At 40.1% G+C, this 20,700-nt stretch overlaps 1 protein-coding gene across 2 annotated transcripts in view; it reads left to right on the top strand.

Moving 5' to 3' along the window:
- Positions 1 to 14,804: 14,804 nt before the first annotated feature.
- Positions 14,805 to 20,700, top strand: part of NAALADL2 (N-acetylated alpha-linked acidic dipeptidase like 2) — a 505,644-nt gene continuing 499,748 nt past the window's right edge. For both annotated transcript variants that reach the window (XM_069792699.1, XM_069792700.1), the window contains exon 1: positions 14,805 to 14,952. The gene's annotated coding sequence lies outside the window, so the exon portion shown is untranslated. The remainder of the gene's footprint in view (positions 14,953 to 20,700) is intronic.

The following is a 20,700-nucleotide window of genomic DNA, read 5'->3' as shown; positions in this document are numbered from 1 at the left end:
AGTATTGGGGAGGGAAGGGTCCTTTTTTTTTTTTTTTAAAGAAAAAGTCATACTTCTATCTAACAAAGTCCTACACAGCAGGAAAATGCTTAAGTGTTGGCTTTCTTAGGATACTTATGATCTTAATTACTTTATTGATTCAAGGCTTGCACTATATATATTTTTTGTTCTATATTTTTTTTTACCTCTCATGTTTTTACTACAGTTAGCACTAAAATTTAAGCTATGTGAGATGGAACTGTCCTAGGGCTTTTTGTTTGTTATACGCCACAGGGTTTTTTTTTTTTAGATGATTTTCATATTGGTAACTACTTAGCTTTTCTTCTGGCTTTTGTTTTCCGTGAGGAAATAATACCCCTTCTCTCCTTGTGGAAGAAGGGGAGTGACATGTGGGGTTTTGGCTTTGGGTTTTTTTTGTTGTTGTTTTTATATCAGTACATAATTTTTTTAAGTGAGAACAGTTCTCCTTCCTAAAATATCTACCTTTTGGTGAGCAGAGTAAATCATGAAATTATGTATTTATCATTTGTTTTTATTTTTTAAAGGCACACTAGAGACTAAGGCTATTTAGCAAATCAGGTACAAAACCAAGATCTATGTTTTAAGAGCTGCGGGGGAGTTGGCAGAAAATTGGCTCTCGTGATGAAGCGTTATTTAGTCCATCACACATTTGAAGTCCAATTTTGCCCCTGAGGTGAAGAAAGTGGTATTTTTTTCCCCTTCTATATAACCTTGGAATTTGGAGGATTTTCCTTGTGTGATTACTGTACCACTTGGCAGTGCCTCTGACACATGTAATGATTTGGGATATGCTGAGAATGGCAGGGCAAAATGTATGGGTTTGCAGAGCTAGGCAGGTAAGGGTAGTAGGAACGGGACAGGACTGTTATCCAGCCCTGCTTCCCCCACGTAGCTGCTCTTCACAGTGGGGGAACGGGGATTTTATTGTTTTTGTTCTGGACCTCACTTAGTTTTCATTGCTCTTGATAAAGAATTAATAAAAATCAGTGGTGTTTGAATTAACTTGTCTGTGTGCACAGGACCAGCCCAGAGGCCCTGAGCATTGTGCACGACCTGTTTAATGTATTAGGGAGTCATCAACACTTCTATATCACCCCAGCATCGCCTGTGCTTTAGGGCTCTGTCTGTGGTTAGGACTGCCTCATGCTCCCTAGCAGCGATTCGAAGGTAGGGTAAATCAGCCATTAAATTAAAAATTGAGAGACTAAGTCAGCTCTAGTTATTTGAATGATTGTATTGCTATAAATCATTAATAAATATATCCCAAGAGGCAGGAATGGGTGCATGGTGGGTCCCCTCCCAGGCAGAGCTTCAGCAAGCGGTATTTTCAGTATCCTGGAAGCAATGTGCGCTTTTGGAGGGCACGGCGAGCAAGAGGAAAGGGGGATGCACTGCAACAACACCTCTTCAGCATTTCCCTTCTTTCACATACAGCTTATTACCTTCAGTGTCACCGTGATGCATGAGAGTGACTGTGAGTGATGTTGATTGTGTGCTGTGGGGAGGATGGAGCCTGAATTCTCCTCTTTGACTTTCCAGCACTTCTTGCTAGTACAGAGTAAGATTATTTTCCTGCCTTTTCCTGTTCCTCTTCAGAGCATTCTAAGAATACTAACAACGTTCTTGTTCCACTGTGCTTTGCTGAGCACCAGGCTGCGAAATCCAGCTGGCACTCGCACAGAGATTCATATGGAAAACTGTCCTGGCTTCCTTCTCTTAACCCTCTATAAGGCCAGACATTCTATGTTCCAAGATATAAATGGAAAAAAAAAAAGAAGCAAGAATATAATGTAGAAACTGCTGTTGTGTACAGCTCCATAGTTGAGATTGATGTGTTAAGACTGTAGCTTGAAGATAGAGGGCAAATCTTGTGAAAATATTAGTACTTTGCCCTGTAAAAGAGGAGAGAGGAGGAAAAAAAAGTTTGGAGAGAAGGAAAAATAATTTGAACAATATTCTGAGCAAATGTGCCAGAAGGAAGTCGTACATATTTCGGAGACAGATTGGGCAAAGAAGCCTGGCAAAGAAAATCCTTGTAGCAAAGCTGTTAAAATGGCATTGTCTTAGAGCGGTGAAACAACTCTGCTTTCTCGCATTTCTCTGCATGAGTTAACTTGACCCCAAGCCATTGTTTCCTATGGGAGTAGAATAACTTGATAGGCAGTGTGAGGCAAAATTATTTCAAGTCTTTCAGCATTGCTTCCTGTAACCAAAAAAGTAAACACGGACATCAGCATGTAAACAGGATGCTCAGCTGTAAATTAGAGCAAGATGTAGCTTGTTCTACATTCAGCTTTTCCAAAAATAATTCCGCTTTAGTAAATAAGACATTCTGTATGTGTATCCTACTTTAACACATTTCAGATTGCTGTCAACAAACTGTAGGATTTTAGTAGAAGGTGTTTGCTAAATAACAAGTAAGGCAAACTGAATTTACTAAATCAGACCTTCTCTGTTTTTGTTGCTAAACTTTTGTATGGAATATGCCTTTTCTGTTTTTGGATAAATGCTACCAGGGTTTTACTGTTCTATTTGTGAATGTGGCTGTTGTTATAGAGCAGTCTTATGGTTGAGATACTGGGATAAACAGGAGGTGGGTGTTCTAGTTCTAGTGCTGCATTACTGGGGTGGGGGTGGCTCTTCTTTAAAAATAAAAATACATTTTTGCAAGTAGGGCTGGTTGGTTGGTTTTTTTGAACCTGATTCTTTTTTTTCCTCCATTTTGCTGCTGGCAAAAATGTGAGCTCTTTGGTTTCTAGATAAAACTGCTGCAGTTTCTCTTGGAAATCATAATTTGGATATATAGAGCTGCATCTCATAAAATAAACCATAGTTCCCATGGTACACTGCATTGACTGAGTACAGGGAAACTGTGATACATTTGGCTCTATGGGGGACCTGACAGCAGCCTTCCTGTGCCTTTGAGGAGGTTGCCGAGAAGACAGAGCCAGGCTCTTTACAGCAGTGCATGGCAGGAAGCTGAGAGGCAATGGATGTAAACTGGAATTACAGAGGTTTAGGTTGGATTTAAGGGAAAAGCTTTCTCATCATTAGGCTAGTCAAGCAGACTTTGGCCATAGAGGTTGTGTAGTCTCCATCGGCAGAGACTTTTCAAAACCTGATTGGATAAAGCTCTCAGCAGCTGTGGCAGCCAGACAGCAGTTTTGGATCATAACATTTTTTTTTTGTCAAAACCTGGTGCAACTGTATAAACTTCCTTTTGAAGTATGTGGCTATAGTAGCAGGCAAAGCAAATTATAGCCCAGGAGTCTGGGAGATTTTTTTTTTCCCCTTGACTTTACAGTGAAGGTGATGTTCTTAACATTAGATATATTGCAGGGATGTAGTAGGTACAGTGCAACATGGTGACTTTCTGACTCCTTAAATATCAGACCCGGTTTACATAAGCTACACTTGAGAGAATTTCCAAAATACTATTCTCATTAGAGTGTCAGAAGGTAAGTCAGATAACATTCTTGACAATGAAGGTTAGGAATAGGACAAATACACCACCTTTTTTTTTTTCTTATCCAGATACAGCCTATTTTGTAATGCATGCCACAACTGTTGTAGAGGTGTGCTCTCTGGTACCAGCAGTGAGTGATGTTGCTTGCAGGGTTAAATCAAAGTGTATAAGGCAAGTGTAAATATAAGGGAAAGAGTTAATGGAAAAAGGGTGGTTGCTTGTGGCTTGAACTCTTTCTCCCTCCATGTGTACATACACTGTGTTAATGCTACAGTTATAAACCAGTGTCCTGGTTTCAGCTGGGATAGATTTAATTGAGCCAGCAGCTGCATGGTGCTTAGTTGCTGGCTGGGGTTAAACCATGACAACCAGTCAGCTTACTGTACCTGTTTCCCTCTCGACTACCCTTTAGCTTCAGGGTGAGAAGTGTGAGGAGGCAAAATCGATGGGCTGTGAAGACTTGTTTCTTTCTTTTTCAGGTGTGTATCACTGCTAACACTATGTACTTAAGAGCTCATAAGTGGTCAGTCTCAGCATAGCTATTTACAGTGAGAACAGATGAACAGGCTCTTTGATATTGATTTACCTTGGTTGGTATCTTGGTGTAATTTGCACCTTGTCTGCACCAATATGTAGAGATACATCTGAGGAGTGGGTGATTTCCCACTTCTAGGACTGTAAGTGTTGCACTTGCCCCTGTAGCAGAGATTTTTGTGGATTTAAATATCCAGATGGTGATACTTGGCGAAAGTTGTATCTTAAAAGGTTTAATTCATGCTGCAATTGTTCATTTTGATGCTGGAGATGACTTCAGAGTAGGAAGTGTTTTAAAATGAAAATGTTTGTCTAAGGACATTTCTCTTTCAAGTCTATGAGTAAAAAGAGGAGGGGGACCCAAAGGAGCAACTACTAGCTGTTAATGGTGGGCTACTGATGTGAGTCTATTTTAAGTGATAGACCATTGAGAACAATGATGATGCTTTCAGCACAGAATATACCCTTTTGAGCAGTCAGGCAGTCTGTAGAATGGCTTTGGCCACATGCCATCTTCATCTTAAGAATCATACTCCAGGCTGCTAAAGAATATTACACTGGTAGCTAAAAACTGGGCACTGTGCATGTCAAATGTCTCGGTCTTCGCTGGGAAATTCTGTTCTCTGCATGCAATGAAAAACACTTATTTTTCTGGGTATGTTCTCAATGCAGTTCTGATTTTGCAAAAAAAGGGCAAGGAACCCCCCCCCAAAAGAGTGGTATGAGACTGTCCAGTAACAGGCAAGGACCAGAAAACCCTCTGTTATCATTACCCAGTTTATAAATGTTATGCACTTCTTGGTTTAAGCTTTATATTTTAAGAACATTGTTCCTCAGCTGGGTGGGGCTCCGAGCATCTCTGTTTACTGAGTGCTCCGGGATGGTATTATGGACCCTTCAGTATGAAAATTAGTATGTAGCTTGCAGCTTAAAATAAAGACAGATTTTTGACATTCCAATTCCTAGTTTAGGGGTGCTCTCATCACTCTGTAGCTTTTAATTAGAGGGAGAGTCTCCAGTTAGCAGTGTGATGTTGAAGAATAGTGCTGCATTCTTTTTATCAGTAGTTTTTCCTCGCACTATAGAAAAAAAATCAAATCGTAGCACGACAGACAAAGCCAGTGACACTGCGTGTTCTGTCACAGATGTAGGTGGTTACATGGGGAAGAGGCTAAAGGACAGTATAAAAACTCAATTTGAGTCAATTAGTATAACTATCTGTTTGCAACACTTAGCACTAATGCTCTGTTAGGATATCCCCACAAGAAACTAAGCTGCAATGAAGACTCTGTTATCCATGTCCCAAACTTTGCTGGTTACAGAGTCACAGGAGCTCTGCATAAAAGGCAAGGAAGGTCAAACTGTAAGAATATTAATGTATCATCTGAATTCTAGATGCTATGTGAAAAGGAACGAAGATGTCTGGAGGTGGTGTATTGCTCCAAAACATTTAAAGTGCAAAAGAAAACAGGCTCTACTCTGCCATTCTTAAAACATAAGAGGTAAAAAAATGTAAATATAGGATGTATTTTATTTTTTGTATTTTTACGGGCAACACCAGTACAGTTCTTAGTCTGCTGCACAGTCAGCCTTTTGGCATACCACAAAGGCAGACTAATTGCTAAAATCATAAACATCCACATCTTCAAGTGGGTTGCTTAAAGTTATCCTGCTACATCTTTATAAAAATTAAGAAGTAAAAAAAAAAAAAAAGCTTCCCCTTCCAAAATTCTCCTCTGATGACATTGTTGTTCTAATAAAGTGATTAGACCTCCTTATCCCAGCTAGGGATGCTGCTAAATGAAGTTGAAATACCCATCTTGCTGGGATTATCCTTCAGGCACAATTTAAATGACCCACCAGCAAATATATCTGCTTTAACTTGACATTTGTTGTCCTTGCTGCTTTCTCCTACTAGTTCTGTAAGAGATTCTAATTTTTCCCTTGGAGTCATGAGTAGTGTTTAAAAAAAAAATAAAAAAAAATCCATCTTTATTCTTAGAAATGACGTTCTTGTTGATGAGCCCTCTACTTTCTTTCACTTGCGAACCTTAAATTGTATGCTGCTTTGACAGCTTTTTTATCCCTGGAAGTATCCAGCTATATAATCACACTTCAAAAAAACCTGACCGTTCAGAGCCAAATTGTTGTCTTGCTGCATGCGCTGGTGCTCAGTGTGAAAGTGAACCAGACCAATGAAAAGCTATTTTATTATATGATGGCATCTTCAGGCCAGTGTTAGTTTGAAAAGGTCTTTCATTCTGCCTAAGTTACTACCTTGGCAGTCTACATGTTATGTTTTGCTTAAAAGGTAATTTAATCACCCTTACTTTTAAAAGCTTTGGCCACAGGGAGTGAAACTGTTAATATCCCAAGATAATACCAACTGAAATGAGAATCAATGAAAACACTAAACCACCCCTTCTGCCATCTAATAAGAGGTACTGAAGCAGTGCTACCTCTCACATGGTCTTTTTCTGGATCCTTTCTACTTTCCTGTACTTCAGGTCTTTTTCTCATTTTATTCAGGCCAGCATCTCCAGTTAGTGCTCAGTACTTATTCCTTTGCCCAGCATTTAACAAAAAAAGCAAGATTTTCCTATAAAATTGGCATGTATTTCTTTTTACCAGTCTCGGCTATGGATTTGTTTATCCTGATTAGAATTAAAGCCTGTGCACTGCCAGAACTAGTGTGAAGAGATCAAGTGGGATTCAGTCATGTGTTTTCATTTAAATTGCAATCACAGAAGTGTGTTTTGAAATTAAAAGGTTTAATAACATCTTCTTTACAGTGGCCTGCATTAGGACAAGTAAATCAGGTACAAGCTGTGTTTTAAAGAAAACCTAAGCTGTGGACAAACAACCCCCCCAATTTATACACTTTAATCTGTTTTTTTTTTTTTATCGGCATGACTTTACTTTTGCTATATGCCACAAATGGGTAGCACTGATAGAAGCAGATAAGATTTTGATGAAATTCTGGTGCCCTATTAGGTTTGCAATTATCTTCTAGTGTTTGTACTATTTGACTCCCTTTATTATAGTTTGCTTGGGCGCGTATCTTAAACAGTGAAGAAGGGAGAGGATTAACATAGCATGTATAGTCCCTATTTAAGTGTACACAGTATTGTATAATAGGGGAGTTTGCACCAAACAAACAGCCAGGCCCTGCCTGGAAAAGTTTATAGTCTGGTGGCACAAACAAAAATACCCAATAAATACAAACACAGAATGGTATGTGGCCATTGCAATTGGTATTAAATAGAAAGAAATTAAATTCTTCTGTTTCTGTGACTTTTTTTTTTTGCAAAGTGCATCAGTTATGATAACTTGTTATTGTTTCTTTGTATAGACTATCTGTTGATACCCTCCCTTTCTAAACATAGCTCCTGTTTCGATATTCTGAATATTCAGCAGACACCTTCTTATAACTTGCACCTTCTGTCCTTGTTTTAGAAACTCTTGTGACAATTTTGCTTCCAAGTTATAGTATCTCTGCACCACTGGTGTTCCATATGGTCACTTTATTTATATGGTTCACTTAATTAGCTTCTTCTATAGGGAAGCACTGCACTGGGCATAGGCTCTAGTGACTCTCCTGATGGATCACTGGGCAAAGCCTCCACTCGTTAGGACTTTGATTGGAATGTGGTTTTAATTACTTCAGTAGTTATGAAAAATAATCACAAACTACATTAAGAAAGCAGTGTTAGGAATCTTCTTGAAAACCTTTAAAAAAGTGTAAAGAGGTGTCTAGAAGCTAGTTAGGCTTACATTTGATTAAAAAAAAAAAAGAAATTAGATTTCCTCCTATTTATAAGCAACAGTAAAAACATTTGGACAACATTCTTATTCATCATTTTCTTACTCTTCAGACAGTAAACTTGTTGGGATGAATCTTTTCCACAAAGTAGGCTCTTTTTTGTGTCTTGTCAGAGATAAGGTGATTGTGTGGAAAACCAGTGACGATAGGGATCTGTAATTACTTCTGACTGATGAGCATATCTGACATTGTTTCCTGATATCCACTGATACTTCTAGGAGGTAAGGGCAAAACAAACAATTTCCTTTGCTGGCACAGTATATGTTTTGTGTTCAAGATACTGCTTGCTGTGAGCTTTTGGGCAGGATTGCTTGCTATACCACAGTATGAAAATATTAGTAAAAACAATGCACGTCCGGGGACCAGCCTGTTAAATGTTTCTATCTTTCAAGTTGGTACAGAATGAGTAAAGAGAAAATGAGTCCTGTGAGACAGAGAGCTCTTTCAGATGTCAGTCCTCCAATTAACTCTGTAAGGGCAAATTAGAGCATCTTTGAGTGAAGGCCATCTATCTTTTCCTCCTAATAGGAGTGGTGGCAATATAATTATTTTGAGTGGTGAAAGAACAAGGTTCTCTCTGGGACGAGTTTGTTGTCTTGATGCAAAAGTATTGGTGTATGCAAAATCAGAACTGGGCCCTGTAGCAGCTTTAGTTATTTTAAGATAAGCATTTAAAATATATATGAGATTTTAAAGTTTCTAAGAAGTTTTAAAAATGCGAACTGGTCAAAATAAGGCTGAGGCCTTGGAGCTCAAGTAAGTACAAACAAGCTTTCAAATCTACAACTAACCCTCAAAACTACCTCTATCTGAATGGCTTAAATGAAATACTGTTCTCTGGAAGGGTAAGAGGATAATATTTAGTTTAACTGCACTTTATTTGGTACTTCACAAAATGATCAGTTGCAGGACAATCATTAAAATAATAGGCTATAAGTTACTGTCCTTTGAAGTAAATTATATGTTGCAAGATATGTGGGTCTTTGTCTTTTATCACACCAAATGGAATATGTCTAAGCCACTGGTGTTTTTTTTTAGGTTGTCCCTTATTTTGTAAGGTCTGCTGCTTTTAAAGAAAATGTTTCGATTTAATAAAGAATAAAAACTCTTACATTTGTGTTGGTTTAAAAATTGCTGTTTTGTTTAAGTATCTCTTCTTGCTAAGTACTGACTATAATGCAGCTCCTGATGAAATCAACCAATTAAGTAATTAGGGGTTGTCTCCTTCCTCTTCTCCCCACAATCTCCTTCAGCGGCTACCTCTTTTGTTCAAAAACAACTGGAGGTCAGGTTATGTGAAGAAACCCCATGATGAGCTAAATGATCAAGACCCAGAAAAGCCTGGAGCACTAAAATCCGTGGTGTTCCTCCTCCATTTGGAACAAATTACCTATCCGAGCTTCAAACCTCAATGGGGGTGAATATAAATTGTTTTTTATTTAGTCTTAATGTTGTATTCACCACCCTACCTGTGCTCTGAGTATTTGCTGTAAGTGTGAGCTCTGCAGGTTGCCAAATGACCACTTGCAATGCTCTATCTTCTGTTTCTGTTCTAGTTTTACTGTGTTAGCCATCCTAGATTAGAAGCTGAATGCTGTGTTGAACATGAGGTGGAGAAACCTGGAGAGGAGGGAGGGAAGTCTGGGGAACAGCAATGCATGTATTTCATGGTAAAAAGGCATAAGAGGATCTGAAACTGCCAGGCGTTGGTTAAAAATTGGATAGTTAAAAAAGAGGTTATATTCTATAAGTAAGATTAAGGGAAATTAAATTGGAGGATTAAGGCTCAGGTTCTACACTCTCATTTTCTGTTTCAATTCACAAACACCTTCTAAAACCCACCACTGAAGTGAGTATTCTTTAAATAATTAAAAAAGCAGGAGACAGGCTTTCTTCTCCATAATCTGTGGTTATAAGCTTTATCATAGGAACTGTTTCTCTTGTGAAACAACTTTGAGTGTTGTGGAGATCTGCTTATTAGAGATGTTGATTGTATTCATTCATCTACATCTCTTTAATGAGCTGGTCTATGAACATCTTGAAATGTAGACCCTGAACTGTTTTAATAAATTAAAATTGCCTCTTAGGAACCCCCAAATGTGATCTTATTAAGTCAGTGACAAAACAACTTGCTTCTGGTAATGCATGAAAAATGTCCATAACAGCCTCAAGGACTTTAGAAGAACTGATGGTACCTCCCATGTTTCTCAGTGTTTCTAAAATGGCAACGTTTTGATTAACAGTAATGTTACAAAGATTGTTTATTAGAAAATAATTTTTTGGAAGACAGTGTCCTGGGGCCAGTGTGGGCATGGGAGTGATTCTTCAGTAAATCGTCTTGTTCTCTTTTCACATTCTTGTAATCTGAAAGGAGAATGGAGGAGGACATAGCTGAGGGGGGCAGGAGGAGGAGACTGTTTTTGTTTTCACTTATTGATTTGCAATTTTTTTTCATTGGAATATATATATTTTTAATTTTTTTTTTAGTAAAAGCTATATACTATAGGTATTTCCTTGTACTCATAACTGTTGTCTATCCTGGGCAGCTACCAGAACCCAAAAACTTCCAGAATGGGTCCTCTGGTCCATAAAAACTACCAGCTTTGAATACTTAAAGTTATAAATAAACTATGCACAGACTTTGGGGAATCACATTTTGCAACTTAGGATACATCTTCCTGAGTAGGAGGGAAAAGGCTGAGAAAGTCCACTGCAGAAAGGCATTGATAAGAGATGGTGGACTTCCGTTTAATTTCGATGTGATAGATTTCAAAGTTAAAAGAAAATGTGGTACTTCTATGAAGTAGGGAGTCATTTCCTTTACAGAAAAATCCAGCTCTAGTGTAAGCTTGGACAAAAATCAGAATTGCCTGCTTTTGCTAGTTATTCTACTTTGTAAGGCAAGGATCAAGGAATAAAAAGAAACTCCAGGCTAACTGCAGAACCACACAACGTCTTTTGTATCACTATGCACTACTTAAACAGTAATTCAACATGAATTGGACATTCTTCCAATTGTGTAAAGCACGTGTGCTCACATGCCTTTTTTAGGAGGTATTTCACTGCTTATGGGATAATGAATAATTAATGGATTGTCTAAATTTGTTGCATTACTTCTTGTTTAGCTATCCTTTTCTAAGTACTTGGGGAAGCCATGTTAGCCTTCTAGGTGTAATTTTGTAATCCTCTTGCTTCCATAATGTTGTACAGCTATATGATCCACTGAGGCCAGGTGGGAGTATAGTACTTCATTGTATAGGGGGTAGAAACATACTGAGCAAAACTGGAGTTATATTAGGGGGTGTGTTGAGGCAGGTATGTACAATGCTCAGGATGCTTGATACATAAACAGCAGGTCTAGCAAGTTTATACAATCCATTTAATGTCTTCATTTTTTAGAAGCTATTGCTATTAGCAGACTTTATAGGTAGATAGCACTCATTTTTGTTGGTTTGTAGTGTACTTTTCCAAATTCATTATTTAAAAGGTCATTTTCTAAGGTTGCTAGGTCTAAAATGACCACTCTTGGCAGCAGTTCCAACTGTCTGTTCATTTCATTAATTTTCTTGCTGAATCGTGGATTAGTTCTGTAAAATACATATATCCAATTAATTCTTCAGTATAAAAAGCAGAGACTGCTCATAAAAAGGAATTTTAGACCTTCAAACTACATTTGGCAGATGCTTTTAATGGTATTTAATTTCTCGTTTCCCCAGGTGGGGTTTCTGTTATTTAAATGTGTGGTGTCTTTAGCCTATGTAAGGAAACAAGCCTTGACATTCTAGGCATGCCTACAAGTCGTCTTGGTCTCTAGCTGCTTTGATTAAATACCACGGGAGTGGACGATAAGGGGCAGGTCTGTAGGTCCCTTTCAGACCTTTAAAATGACAGTTTGAATGCCCTCCTTCTCCTGCAGTGGAATAAATAGTCCTGCCAACTACAGTGATCTGTGTCCTCCAGCAAGGACTGGAGAACGTCACCCTTCATAGTGTCAGTCCATAAACGTATGAACTAGGTAGGATTTTTTTTTATTGTTCGTAGGCTGAAATCGTTTAAAAATAAGGTTTTTATGTTGGTACCTCTAATATGACCCGAAAAGGCAGTGTTTTAACATCACATACTAGCAGAGCCACGAGATGGCACTTTTGCGTCACGTAACGACTAAAGCTCAATCACTTAGCAGGCTGGTAAAAAAACAAAAAAGAAACCAACAAACCCAGCTTTAACCTACAGAAGAAAAGCAAGCTTATTCTTGTGAACAGCAATTTAAAGTCAGTAGTTAAAAACATCAAATGGATTCCTTTCAACCTAGCCTTTTTGTGAAGCACAAACTCTCTTTCTTTCTGTCTTATCCAGTATCTCAAGACTGACTTAACATCTTCAAGCATAACATTCAACTTCTCCATGTTTCCATGAACATTTCCAAATTACCTGAGATACTTTTGATAAGGCAAGATGCACGTAAATACTCAAGTGTTCTATGGATGTACTATTTTATGTGCTATTTCCTTTCAGATAAGTTTTATGGAAGGTTTAAACTTATATTTGATTGTCTTGTGTGATTTTTTTTTTCTAGTCGTGTCATATTAAGTTTTTGCAAATTTGTTATCAGTTGGAGGGGTTTTTTTCTTCATAATTTAATCTATTTCAGTTTTCCCAACTGTTGGAGCATCACGTGCTTTTTTGTGACTCACTTCTGGAGTGTGTGGTCCTGATTCAGTATTAAAAAACCCCCACATCATTTCCTTGCCAGTTGACTCAAACTTTTCCCTTTGGCTACACGTCTGTACTGTGGAAAGTGAATGCTTGCTTCTCTTGCTGCCTGTAATGAGGCTGATCCCTGGCAAAAATGTTGGGGGAAGGGAGGAACTGTTAGAATGGCAGCAGGAAGACAAGGGTTTGGGTAGCAAAGCTATAACCTGGTTTTAGCAGAAGGGTAATGAAATTTTAGATTTGAGTGACTTTTTGATATTGCTCAGAGTAATTAAGAGGCCTGTCCAGGTATTTTTGATGAAAATGCAGCAGAGGCCTGAGACCTCAAGCAGTCTGCTTTCTGGTTACCTAACTCATTTGGCCCCTTGTGTGAAAGCACATGGAGTCACGCTGGCACACTGATTTGCTGTTTGGACGATTTCTCTGCTGCAATGTTAGCTCAGACTTGTGCCAAACTCTAGACTATCTACAAGTGGTTCACAGCGGAAGCAAGGAAATGCAGAACTGTGGTGGTAGTAAATCTGTTTTAAACTTGAGTCTCAGCCTTTCACATGGAACGGGCACGACTGGCTTAAGCTACAGGCACAAAAAACTCAAGTCTGTATTTCTGGTGTGACTAACAAAACCAGTATATAGCTATGGCTCTAACTTGTAGGTGGTCTAGAAAAGAGAAGAATGTAGGAAGGAGCAGAGTTGTAACATCTTCTTGCAGGAGAAGTGCAAATTGTGAATAAAAACTGATGAATCATGCTTTGAGTATATGTATTTGTACACCTAAATGCCCGATGGATTTCTGTGTCTTTGGACAAGAAAAGTACGCCTCCAGTTGCAGTTGTGTTACTTCTGCTTCTGCTTAATGTTGGAAAAACTGCTTTATTAATGAGGATTGTAGAGTAGTTCACCTGCTCTTCAGTGATTGCATTGCTCTGTGCTTTCTGAAATTGCTTTCAGAGCTATAGCAGTCCAACCAGACTTTCCCATTAGTACTTTATTAGCAGAAGCTACTTCTGTTATAAATGCCCGAAATTTGCTTTTCTGTCTGCTAGTATGCGTACCATATGCATGGAAGACTTTTTAAAAGACTTTTGTTTTCTGCCTTCTCTGCAGTAGCTGTTGGGTTAAGATGCTTTTTTTTTTAATAGTAGTTCTTATCATCCAGTAGGGAAAACATTTTAATTGTTCTCACTTTTTTTCCTTTCCCTCCTATGGGGAAGGATATGTCATAAATGCCCTTCTGAGTAATACTTCTTGACATATTTTCCCTTTTTAAAATTAACATTTCTATTGCTGATTCTCTTAAACAATACTAACCCTGACTTAAGACAGTGAAATTTAAGAGGCTGTTACTTCTCCTGCCTTTGTTGAAGACAGCTGAGCCCTGTAGCTTGTGTGGTAGCACCCTGGATTACAGGACAAATTGTAGATTTAGGACAGAATGAACAGTAAAATGCTTCCCAGCAGAACTAAGTCATTAATCGCTATTGAGGAAATTCCTTTTTTATAAGGAGACAGTATTGTAATGGGACTGCATTCAAGATCAAAGTTTAGCTATGGACATTAGGAGGCTTTGTGAAAGCAATATAATTACAGCAGTTCAGACACCTGTGAAACTGTGCACTCTTGCCTTTCAGTCCTGCTGATTATGAGTGTCAGACGCGTGTCCGTAGTGCGCAGATGTTCACTCCCACAGAGCTGTGCTGGGAAAACCTGCGGGTCCTGCCTGGTGCTGGGTGCACTCGACTACTCTCCTCTCCTCTCGCAGGTGCCAGGTCTGTGGGTACAGAGTTTTGTTACCGCCTAACTTGTACAAAATCCTGCGTATCCCAAATGATCACCAAAAAGCCTTAAAACAAGGCTCGACCACCGCTGTGAGGTGGGGGGAATCCTCTCACCCCGCAGGAGCTACGCCCGCAGGCTCTGCGGCTTGAAATGCCGCTAACTGCCACGCACGTTAACCTGCCCAACCTGTTGCCACACCGTGTGAGAAGCTTTCCACAAACTTTCTTCTCCCCACGTTCCCCGGGACCAGGGTGTCCCTCTTCTGCTTCGGCCCCGGCTGACTGGGTGGGGGGGGGTTCGGGCAGGCCCGGCCCGGCCTGGCCCCTCACGGCGGCGGGACCAGCTCTCCGCGCAGGTAGGGAACCCCCGAGGTGGGCGAGCCGGGGTGTGCTCCGAAGACGAAGCGGAGGAAGGGCACGGCGCCCGCAGCCCCCTGCCTGCCCCAGAGCGGGGTGTGTGGGGAAGCCCGCTGCCGCCCGCAGGGCCGCTTCCTGGGGTGGCCCCTGCTCGGCCGCGGCCGCTGGGGGAGAGCGCGCTCCCCGCTTTACGGCTGCTGAAAACCTCCCTCGGCGAGCGCGGGGCGGCCGTACGGCGCCGGGGCACCCGGGGCGGGCAGGTAACGGCGCGGCGGTGAGGGGAGGAGGCGGGAGGGCGGGCAGCGAGGAGCTGGGGTTCGCCGGTCGTCCCCCCCCCCCCCGCCCGGTACCGGTGTTTCACCTCTGCGCGGGAGGCCGGCCCGTCCCTCTGCGGGGCTGCTGGGGAGCCCGGCTGTCAGCCGGGGCTCGACCTCACGCCAGCGCCGTAGGGCAGCGGAGGGGGGGGGGGGAACTTTGTCGAAGCGAGGCAGTTTTGTGGGTGTTTTTCTGAAAGTAACTCGGTAGAAAAGCAAACAAAAAAAGTAGCTCCGAGCCAACGGCGGCGGGCTCCGTGGCTGCTCCCTGGCCGCCGCCGTGAGGTGAGCGGGGAGCCGCGCGCCCTTCCGCGGGGCACGCGCGGGCGCTAATTGCCCCGGCGCTGCCGTCTGCTAATGAAAGGTGGGGATTCGGGAACGGCGTGTCTCTTCCGTCAGCGCGATTTTTTTTTTTTTTTTTCTCTCCGCTGGCTGGGGAAGGAGGGTCCCTGGTTGAGTACGTTGCGGTTGGCGATGGAACAGGTAAACCTGCCTCGCCAGTGCGTCCTGCGGGACGGGGCAGCGGCGTTCTCCCGCTCTTTTTTCGTTCCCGGTTCCGAGTTAACTGGGAGTATTTCACTGTTTGCCTTCTGTTCGCCTCGCTACACTGAGAAATTAGACGCAAGCGTTGACTTGGCTAGGTTTAGCAGCCGAGTTCTGCGCGGAATTGTGTGCTAGGTCCTTTAAAGATTTTAAATATTCAAAAAGAAACCCCGAAACGTAGTGGTACGTGGCACCTTGAAAACTTTCGTGTTTCAGAGCAATGAACTGGATGAAAACGTGCTTTCCCCTCCCTCGTTTTGTGCACGCTTAGATTACCTGAAACATACATGAGTAATTTCACAGATTTCCCTGTAGGATAACTTTGTAGTCCTGCTGTGTGATCCACAGTGTCTTGGTTTCTCCATCCACGTGGAGCTCCTGGACTTCAGTAGGTTTCTGTACAGTAAGTCTCCCTTAACTGAGATGCCCTCGAAATTGTAATTAAAACGTACTCTGTAAAGGCTATGGAGTTGACATTTGCAAACAGTGCTGAGGCATCTTGCTGACTTCAGCTGAAATTCGCAGCGCTGTTGCTGAGTCATCTGGACAGAAATATTCAGGGGAAGAAATAAAGAATTTAGATTTTACCCTAATATGAACAGTCTGTTTCATGTTGGCTTATTTATTACTTGGTACGTATTTCTTACATTTACAGGCAAATTTATTTGTTCGGTGGTTAGCACATGGAAAGCATTAGATGACTGAAACTGTAACGATGCCAGAATCCTGTATATCAGGCAATGCTATATATATTTTTAGAATTCTAATCTAAAGAGCTCTTGTATGAGTCCCAGTGCATCCGTAATGCAGCATTTATCTTCAGTATCGTCAAAAGACCAAAGAGTATCTTCTGAATTTTGGTCTTGGATCACATTCCTAGTAGATGCCTTAAGTGTGCGATAATCTGCCGTAAAGTTAGTCACCTGAAACAAGCCAAAGAATGATCTTTTGTAGCAGATCTTTTGCAGTTTTTTTTTAGCTGGAATTTTTTAATGAAAAGCTGTGGAGCTATACAGACATTTTCTTAAAAAAAAAAAAATTCAGGCAGAAAACCACTTTTCTCCCAAGTTTTGTCAGGTTTTTCTTGTTTTAAGTGTCTATCTAAACTTTGCAATTTTTTTTTCACATCCTTAAAGTAAAACCAGTTTTACATTGTTGAAGATAGCTGAGACAACATTAACAGGCCAAATTGCTCGATAATGAAGCTATACATCTGTTTGTGCTAATGGGAGGCTGTTTAGTTTGCTTTGAAGAGTTTGGTCCAGGTTGTTTGTTGAAAGCAGAAAAAAGGATTAAGTGGTAAAAATGTCAGAATTGTCCAAGTCCATAAAAAGATGCTTATGGTTCATATGAGTGTCACAAGCTGCAGATTTTTTTGTGGTATCAGCTCATAATAGTCATGCTGAATCATATGACTTCCCGCTCTGTTAATCTTCATAGCTGAAGTCTTAGCTTGTCACTTACTGTGGTACATACCTGCATTATTTTTTCCCCTTCTTAAATAACCTCCAGGTATGAACGCATACTAGACAAAAATAGACCTTTAACGTGCTTTTTCTTCCCCTTAATAAACAGATTTATTTCAGAGGAGTAGTTCTTAGTGATGTACATGTAACCCTCCAGGGAATGTGTGCTGTAGGTCTTCAGTATGGCTAATCTGTCAAATAGACATCTTCTAAATTCTCAGACTTTTTCACTGGCTCTGGAGCTCCTGCTCTAAATGTACTTTTGTTGGCCAAGATAGCATTCCTGCAGTACGGTGTATTTATTTGGTATAGAATTGGTGCTTAGGCTGTTGTGTGTGGGTCTGTCCTGTGGGTGTCTTCCCCCCCCCCCGCAGTGTGACATTTGCTTTGGTGCTTAAGCGTATGTATCTATAAATATACATATATTTATAAATAAGTTTTTTAGCAGTATGCAATGTAATGTGAGGAAATCCTGATAGATGGTTCTGAATTAGTGATAAAACTTAGAACTGGGATCCTGGAAATTGCCTTCCTGTGCAGGTAACTCTTTGGTTTGCTGATTTGTAAAACAAGAGTCATAACACTTTCCTGAAGATGGCTATAATTAATGCAGCAATGAAATACAGGTGTTATCTTGAGCTGTGAGAGAACAGATACTGAATGTCTATTTTTTTTTTTTGAGGGAGATAGTTGTTTCTTTTTCTTGCCATGTGGAGATACAGTGGTGCCATTCTTGGTTTTGCTGGGGTTTGACTTTTGTTGTGTGTTTGATCTATTGGAAGAAGTAGCTTTCTGGGACTATTTTTGCTTGATTCCTTGCCTGATGTGTCTCAGCATAAACAACAACTGGTGTTGGGAATGTCAGTCATGTTTGTTCTAATACTGTACACCAAAACCTTCTGTTAGGTGGCTGTGTACAAAGGGGACCAACACTATATTCGTATCTTCTCAACAGGTTGTTGGCAAACCAGCAACCACTGAGTCTGTGTATGGACTGCCAAGAGCGGAACTCTTTTGTGTTGGTGTGAGGAAATGCACTTCTATGGATATAAAATTTTGCACTAGCACTTCCATGGAATGTGCACCACAGTTTAGTTCACAAGACTGCTATGCTGGCTACTAGTTTCTGCAGCAAAACTGCTTTGTTGGTTTTTGTATTTTTGTTTGGACCTCCTGTATTATAAACTTTTGAAACTTACGTATGTGTTCTTTTGATTGCAAACCAAACTTCTTTGAACTGAAATATTTTAGGCATGATGTCTCTCCTCCCTCTGTCCACTTATATTTCTCTTCCGAAAGCTTGGGTAAGATTGTTAGAGCAGTAAAGAAAGCACTTGTTTTTGTTCCTGACTACTGTGGTTGGTTGTCTCTTTTTTGTGTGTGTGGGTTTTTTTGCATTTTTTTTTTAAAGTCAGTGCTGGGTTTAGATTCAGAAGTTTTAGATTTCCAGAGCATGTCAGCATAAAAACTCACATCAACACAGCTATACTATTTAACAGTGAAAAAACCCTGATTCCCTCCACTCCCACCGTGCACCTAAATCATGAAGTGAGGAGAAGAAACATTTTCCTGTCTCCTGTTTTTCCCTCTTTTTTTTTGTGTTTTTTTTTTTTAAGATTTTCATGTTCCTTAACTGCATTGCTGAAGTGGTTGAGAGTTGAAATTTGATGTGGAAATTGCCTCCATTGAGAAGTAACTCGGTGTTCTGACTGAGTTATGATCAGTTGAAAACAATGCACTCTATTCTTGGAGCCTTAGCAACATGTGCATTAAAGTACTTTGTTTCTCCTCAAATATGCACCTACTGGTTATGTCGGTTGTGTATGCTTGGTTAACATTACTGTGCAGGGAAGTGGGGAAGGTCATCGTTCATTCTACAGTAACTATATCGTTCCTATCATGCAAAAATTGAGCACAGTTCTTACAGCACAAGCTAAGTGCAGAAGAGCAGTTATTTTCTATGAGCCATTTACTAGCCATGTGTTCTGTTGGTTAGCTGGAATCTAGCAGGGAGAAAAATATTAAGATTTGAATATCTGAAAATGTAGTCAAGAAGTAATCAAATAAAGGTTCATGAACACTTTTTGTTCTGGTTTCGTGTACAAATGTGCTTGCAGTTCTGTGTGAAAATCTGAGAACCACAGAATATGTACAGGAGCTGAATAAAAGTGAGAATATGCTATTATTTATTATTGATCCATTACTTGTGTTGAAGATCGATATCCTGACTTTATTGACATTGGTTGTTGACCTCAGTAAACCTTGACTTTTAACTCAGACTGGTTAACTCTAAACTCTCTCTACTAGTAAGTGCTGCGTTCCTCCTTTATACATAGCCAAAGGATCCAGCCATTGTATAGTTCTGCGGTTTCTGCTTGAAAATCAGAAGGAAATGCCACCCAAGCACGTGCGTGTAGGGAGAGGGAAATATCTAAGAGTCATCTGGGAGGTTGAATTGGTAGGATCATTGGGTCTGTTCCTTTGTTCACTCTTCATTGTTGTTTTTGAGCTTCTCATTAACTATTTTCCATGTAAATACGGATTAAATTACGGGAGATCTTGAGGAAAAAGTTCAGTATGATCCAATCTATATATGCCTAAGCAGGAAATGTACAGCATCTTTGTATTTGACATGAATGAGACCACTCCAAGAATCCTCTGTGAAGTTTAGGCTTTCATACTTCAAGGAGGATGTTAAAGTCAAAGAGAATTCAGAGAAGAACCGTAAGAATGAATATGGGTTGAAAATAGCTCCGGAGGGAGAAATTCCAAAAGCTTAATATGTTAAATATTATCAAAGAGAAGGGCAAGGAGGGACTTGATTGCAATGTTTAAGTTTGTGCATTGTGAACAGAAACTCTATGATGAAGCAGAAAATGTTGGTATAACAAGATCCATTGGCTAAAATATGAGCCAGAAGCATTTGCAATAGAAATAAGAAATGCATCTTCAGCAATGAGGGTAACTTATCGTGGGTTATGGTATAATATTCATCAAAGGAAAATTTTAATTTAGATGTGGTATTTTTCCTTTAAGATGTACCTGAATAAAAATTGAAGGCCTATATCCATGTTCTATAGAAGTCAGAGTAGACAATCACAGTATTCCTTCTGTTTCTAAATACATGGATTTACATAAAAAGAAAGTAATAAAATATGGTTCTTTAACCCAGGATACTGTTGAAATTAGAACAGAGCTGATGCTTAACTCGAGACTTTCAAAAATGTCTGGAATGCTTGGAAACAATGAACTTCTAGAATAAGTTCTGTACTGAAGATTGCTAAGTCATGTTGGCAGCAAAATTCTTCAGCAATGTAAAGATGTCATTACACTCAATTTCTGCATTAGTAGGTCTTGGTCATTGTCTCTAAATACTAGATTAACATGCCAGCTGCTAAGAGTCCTTACAAGTTTCCATGAAATATTGTGGAAGTAAAGGTAGTTGAAGTCCAGAGTCTGAAAGAAAGGTGAAATTAAAAAAAAAAAATAAAAATCCTGCTGTCTTTGAGTAACTTGCATGGAAGAGAGCACTTGGGCTGGTTTAGAAGACAGCTGAGTACAACAGGCTGGTTAACAGAAGAGCCTACTCTGTGTGTGTGAATTATTGGAGGGTTTGCAAGGAGGGATTTGTAGATCCCGCAGAGATTTCAGGGAAATCTGTGTTATAATGCATTATCTCCTGCAG

This window comes from Haliaeetus albicilla, chromosome 9 (assembly GCF_947461875.1).
Source record: "Haliaeetus albicilla chromosome 9, bHalAlb1.1, whole genome shotgun sequence".
NCBI classification, from domain to species: Eukaryota; Metazoa; Chordata; class Aves; order Accipitriformes; family Accipitridae; genus Haliaeetus; species Haliaeetus albicilla.
This window is presented reverse-complemented; position numbering and strand designations above follow the sequence as displayed.